This window comes from Ischnura elegans, chromosome 10 (assembly GCF_921293095.1).
Source record: "Ischnura elegans chromosome 10, ioIscEleg1.1, whole genome shotgun sequence".
In the NCBI taxonomy this organism is placed as follows: Eukaryota; Metazoa; Arthropoda; class Insecta; order Odonata; family Coenagrionidae; genus Ischnura; species Ischnura elegans.
In genome coordinates, this window is record NC_060255.1 from 18,051,903 (window position 1) to 18,058,777 (window position 6,875).

Sequence of the window (6,875 nt, forward strand, 5' to 3'; positions counted from 1 at the left end):
ACTCCGACAACAGATTCATCGGTCGTTTCCACTCGTGCGCACGGTCAAGCAGCACAAAGGTAGAGCGCAGGTATCTGTTTTGCTGGCCTGCTGTTTGAAGTTGGAGCTCTGTACAATTACGAGCAAAAATTGTTGAAGATTTCCTCTGGCGACACATTCTAAATTTGAAGACTTTCTCTCTGAAACGGTTGGAGTAATTCATCAATCACACGTGAGCTTGGACAGTTGCATTCGTTTTGGGGTTGTATTCTTTTTTTATGTTATCAAACTGATTTCTCTTTCTTTGTGTACGTGTAGATCTAAATTTATTTGGGGTTGGGTTTTGGGGTTGTATTCTTTTTTTATGTTATCAAACTGATTTCTCTTTCTTTGTGTACGTGTAGATCTAAATTTATTTGCATAGATATGCAAAATGGTGAGGTGGCTAATAAGGAAGAAGCCTCGGCTAGAAAATGATTCAAAGGAACAAGATTCGACATCTCTTCCCGCGAATTTTTAAAGCATCAAGTAAACGTAATAAAACCACTGTTGATATCTTAGGTCATCAAATGACAGGTAACTGTGAGACTAGATGGGTAGAAAGGCATAAAGCTATTGTAACTTTTAGAGACGATCTTACATGATATTGCCAAAGCTCTCGAAAAAGTGGGATGATTATAAAACGGCAACTAAAGGAAGATGTTTATTGTTATCAATTTGTAATTGTGAATTCATTTTAACTGTATATAGTCTGAGTGATGTTTTGAGTGCAATTTATATTTTAAGCAGATATTTGCAAAATGAGACTGTAGATGTTTTTCAAGCTAAAAAAAAGTTGACCAAACTTTTGAAGTACTAAAGGATAAGCGGATGAAGTCTTATAAAATTTTCTCTGGAATTTTTGCAAAGGCTAAGAAAATTATGGAGGAAATGGACATTCCAATCCGCATTCCACGTGCAGCCAATCGACAAAAGAATCGAGCAAATTACCCGGCTACCAATGATGAAGACGGTATAATCGCGTATTGGGAAAAAATAATCTATATTCCCATTATAGATTACGTAAATACGGATATCAAGGACAGATTTGCTGGAGAGCCAATACAGTGCTTCAAGTTGAATACACTAATCCCAGCTGTTTTCATGGAAATAAAAAATTCGGACTCGTTAGAAAGCATGCTTGAAAAAATGTGTGATAAATATGCACCGTTATTGAAAAAAAATTCCGGAATTTAATGACATGAAACCATTGAAAACTGCCATGGAACTTTGTGTGTGCACATGATTGTATTTATAAATACTTGATAATAATCTCTATAATAACTTCTCAAAAATATTTTCCAAGATATTCAAATGAAATGCGGCAAATGGCTTTACTGTCGACTTCAGTTGTATTTTCTTGATCAATCATACAGTAGTTCCTGAAATCCAAAAGTTAAATACTTATGGGTAAAATTGGAATTTAATATATTGAAGTGAAAACTTCATTTCGCCCGCTAAGCACTTTTGTCAAGGGGTATAAAATGCGAACTCGCATCTCGTACCATAGACTACCCTCTATTTATAAATGTTACGCTTATGTCTGTTTTTTCTCTCTCAATATTTGATCTACAGGGATGGGGTTTGCTGCATTTGGTGTGGATTCTCTGTTTTCATGATTTGATCATAATTGAAAGTGCATAAATAATACATGAGTCGTAAATTATACTCACAATTTTCCCATAAGATTGCACAGCGTTTTTTTATTTTCTCGCCCTATCTCCCTCAACTCTCCATCGAAATCTACGATTCGAACGTCTATTCAAAGCTTGTGTCTCCCGCTTGGAACGAAAAATATACAGATCGTTTGAAATTCCACACGTAAATCGGAAATTACTTTGACAACTTTTTCCATAAAATAACACGGGCTTTTCCAATTTTCTCGGTGTATTCGGTGCAATTCCCTCTATAAAACCAAACAATTTGTACCAATTCCTTCATTCTTTCTCAACTATAATGCCGAAACTCTAATCTTATTTTGACGCTTGTATGCCACATCATGAGAGAGAGTGGGGGGAGGGGGGAGGGGTATGCATCCCGTCGCCCCCCCCCCCCCCCCCTCAAGGAAATCCTGGAGCCGCCCCTGCTTAAAATGGTAAGAAAGAGGCAAACAAGTCATGTATTTAATGTTTCCGAAGGTTATCTTATCAATAGGAAATATATTTATGATAACTATTTAGACATTCCAACTTTCGATGAACACGAAGAAATGTGTTAATGACTTACTGATACCTGGAATACATTAAGCAATATTTAAACATTTTCTTAGGGAAATGTTAGTAACGACTGGAATAAATATCATAACGAATTAAACGTAATAATTTGGCGCACACAGGTATTTTTATCTCGCATGATGAGACGCGTATAAAGCTCTAGGATAATATATATCCCAAGAAAATGCTTAGTTATGATGAATGCGCCTATCAGTGTGTCTAAAATACTAATATATAGAACAATATGCATTGATCGTATTTGGTAATAATGTGTTAGAGATATAATCTAGAATGTTATTTTGGAGGCAACTTTTAGAATACTCTTTCAGACGTAAATTCCGATTTTCGTTTCTGCCTTATATGTGCGTTGCGACGCAGATACGTCTCGGTATTTTTGAGTACAAGCCAGACTACAGACCATCTGTCTCAGAATACTATCACGCTGAGAATTGCGTGACTGAGAACTTATGCTCGCCTGTGTTCTGGCACCGGGAGTCGGGGAGGTCGCGAAGAATCTAGGGATAAAGAAGAATGCCTCGGTAAGATTTTGCGGGTGGTGAGAGTAAGTCAAATTGGCCCATTCAAGGTGTAGAAGGCATAAGCAATACCCGAAGTTCGAGCGCAGCGGAAAACGTAGTTGCTCGCGCTGGCCGTGGGGACCGATTTTTGAAAGTGACTGTACCGTCACTTGCATAAGTCGGTCCACATACCCAGCGCAGCCGCGGCTAGCCGTCTCCGTTATTCTCCGAAGTCGACCTTCGCGTATTGCTTACGCGTTCCTTGTCCACTGGGCATCTTATTGACTTGATTGGATTGTGCAAGTGGTGCAACTTGACAACTTTAACCCTCGCTCAGATCCCAATGCACGATTTCAGAGGTAGGAAGGCCCCGTGAACTCTTCCCGCCCCAGCCATTCCCATTTTCTGTGCTTTCGTAATATTATACCATTCAATAGTAGGGAAGTTTCCAATAATTTTTTATTGCCTAAATCGAAAGGTATAGGCCTAATAGGAAAGGAAACTCCTGGGGTATGCATTTCACGCTTTTAGATTTTTTAATTGCGATATCTATTTTTCGCGATTGAATAAAAAGTGAAAATTTTCAAGCGTGCGAAAACGCGACGGCTGAGTATGAATGCTGGGATAACCTCGTTTGACGTCATTCTGGCTCCCGCTGTCGCCGTGTGAGGTGACCTTGGGGCGAGGCTTTGAGCGCTGATACGATGCAGGATGCTAGCAGGTAGCAGAGTACCCTGCTAGCGGGTAGCGCTCGGCTTAAATAAGGATAATTAATACCTTATAAACGGAGGAAACTTTTCGGCCATAGGCAGTTTTTATAGGTGATTTTTAAGAGATGTTTCCCTGAGCTCTGTGCCTCATGCATGCATTGGTAATCTCAGACAATGTAAAACTCCTATCTACTCGTATATAAACTAGGTCCCTGTGACGTCACGTGGAGTGTCATCGCATGGGCGCCAATCTGGCCTTTTTCAAATGCGGTTAAAAGTTGACCATTGCCATTCGTCTAAACTGGGATTTCTAAAACCAAATAATTTTTATATTATGAATACACTAATGGAGGGTAACGAATCGCAACCAATGCCTTTCGTTTTCTTTGATGAAGGAAACTACCCTATTCTTCGCCTCATCAGTGGCGTAACCAGGAAAATGCTTTGGCGGTGGGGGGAGGGGGATGGGATGACCTGGGGTGGGGACCATGTGCGTACCCAGAATCAAAATTAGGGGGGGGGGGCAAAACTAGCTGTGGTGGTTCAAGTTATATTTTTTTTTTTAAAGAAAAGGTTAATGAAGGAAATTATGGCAGCAATTAGTTTTTTTTATTATTTGCTTCAAAAAATAACGAATTTTATTTTAGCTCCATGTCTTATACTAATATCATTTTTCTTCAGAGGCAAAAATTTTCATAACTTCGTTTTGAACTAAATTTATTTTCGCTTCAAGGGGGGGAAATTCGTCCCCCACTGTCCCCCGCTGAGTACACTCATGGTGGACACCCCCCCCCCCCAGGCTTCGGTGGTTCCGAAATTTTTTTTGATAAATGACAAACCTAGAAATTTGGTTTTGGAGAGAGAAAAATTGATGCTGAGCCATCAAATATGTCATTTAGGAGAATTTGACAGCGGAATCACCCCCAGCCCACTTCAGTTGGTTGGACAGTAAAGGGGAAGGGAGGGATGTGCAGGGTTAACTCAAAATGCAGCCCTTATAGTGACCTTTTTCAATATTTTTGGAATTTTAGGAGCTAGATGAGGATCAGACTAATGTCAAAATTAAAAGAGTGCGATTAATAGGCTACGCATTGAATTTTGTAAATCTCAATGTTCCACTCTCTTCAGTAATTTGGTTTAGTCCATGAGGCCACTATGCAGGGGTGCCGACTTATAAAAAATATTGGGGGGGGGGGGGCTTATCCTTATCGACTTATAAAAAATATTGGGAGTCTCGCCCCGGGAAATTTTATTAGTGAGTTTTAAAGTTTTTTAAAAGCATTTTAGAAGAGTCATATGATCAACGTTAGAACCCTGAAGACTCGACTCTCGAAAAATTCGACAAGCCTGACACAACGTTTCCTCCCCATGCATAACGAATTTTTTTAGGGGAATAGGGCCCCCATCAAGCTCCATGGAGTCAGCACCACTGCCACTATGCATTACTGTACCTAGAAAAATTGTATTCTAGAGGTAACAAATCCTACGGTTAATGGAAAAGCAAGCAAGAGATTTACATGATGTATCGGGTGTCATTAAAGTTTGTTAAGGTGAAACTCCACAGCAATATACTTGAAGAAAAGACTCCTAGTACAGCAATAACATGTGCTCTTCTACAGCATCTACGGATTTTCTTAAATTGACCGTTCAAGGATTCATGGCTACCAAACATATGCTCATTTTACTAAAATATATGGAGATATATTTTATATGAATTCCAAACCCATAATCATAATACGGTGCTGGATCGAAGATAGGGACATAAGGGAAGCTAGGGCCATAATCCCCCTTAGCATCTCTCTGGATCCACCACTGTCATAGTCCGTTATTGAGAGCACAGTAATGGCAACAGACCTTATGCACCAAATGATTTGGGAAACATAATTAACAGCTGTGATGTAACCTTTTTTGAAAATGCCACAAGCTCCAAATATGAAAATGAAATTTATCATAATTTTGATGGTATATAATCTATTTCTAATGGTGTTTTCATTGAGAATCCATTTACAAAGGAAAGTGGTGACTCACATCTTGAAGATCTGGTCAGCTCTAATGTTGTTTCTGAGGAGACTTGTATGATATAGATGTTGAAATACTAAATTCTCAGGGTCTGTTGGTGATTTTCAACGAACAGTACTAATTTCTTTCCTAAAAAGTGGAAATGATTGCGATAAGAAAAATAGGATTGAGGCAATGAAATCTTGATTCTCCTCCCTTTCAAATAATAATATGGGTTTACAAAATAAAAAGGGATATCAAAGGAAATATATGCCATAAAACGAGATTAGCGAGGTTTTTCGCAATTCCATGGGATAGATTATTTTGATGCATTCTCACCTGTTAGTCAAATTTTAACATTGAGAATGTCAATAGCTCTTTCAGCACAATTTAATTTGTCTGTTGAATATTTTGATGTCATTGAAGCCTTTTAACATGAAGAGTTGGAAGGGGAGGTTATTATTTTGACAACGGAAGATTTTATTAAAAAGGGTAAGGAAAAAATAAAAGTTTACCTCCTCAAAAAGGCAGGTATAAGCAGGCCTTAAGGGCCGGGAATAGCAATCAATAAGGCATTCACTGGTTAGCTATTTGAAGGAAAACCCCAATTCTGAAGACTTGGGAAAAAACCCAATGGATTTTGGAAATTCAGATAATCCATGATGTTGGTAAGATGCTTCGACTTCTGAAAGAACTCAGAGTGCTCGTCAATGCTTGCAGAATTGTACACAGTTTGTATAAAAACCAAGTAGCTGTGATAAAATGTGGACCCAACTGTGCAGAAGCAAGAATAGGAGTAAGACAATGTTGTGCACCGTCCCCTGTAATTTTTAATGAGTGCATCGAGAAAGCAATCAATGAAATCAAAGGGAAAGCTTTGGGTGACGATATACATAGAGAAAGAACAAGTATGCTGCGATTTGCTGATTATGTAGCAGTCATAGCTGAGACAGAGAATGATTTGAAGAAGACAAACATGGAGAGGACAATGGCCAGATATCATGAAAATCAATGAAAAGAAGACTAAGATATTAGTATGCAGCAAAAGATGGGTGGCTAGGTAACCATTAAACAAGGAAAACAAAAGCTTGAAGTGATAAAAGAGTTTTGCTAGTCAATACACTAGATCAGGCAAAGAGGGCTTTCGACAAAAAGAAGAATCTTCTTACAGCTGAGCATGCAAGCATGGAAAAAATTCATCAGATGCTAGGTATGGAGCATGTTTCTTTATGGAAGCAAGGCTAGGATGTTGACAGTAGCAGGGAAGGAATCACTCAAAATATGGTGACTCCGAAAAATGATCAAGATAAAATGGATTCACCGAGCAAGTAATGAGGAAGTGCTAAGAAAAGTGGGAGAAAAGAGAATTCTTCTAAATCTTTAAGAAGATGACTTACTTGGCCACATTGGTAACAATC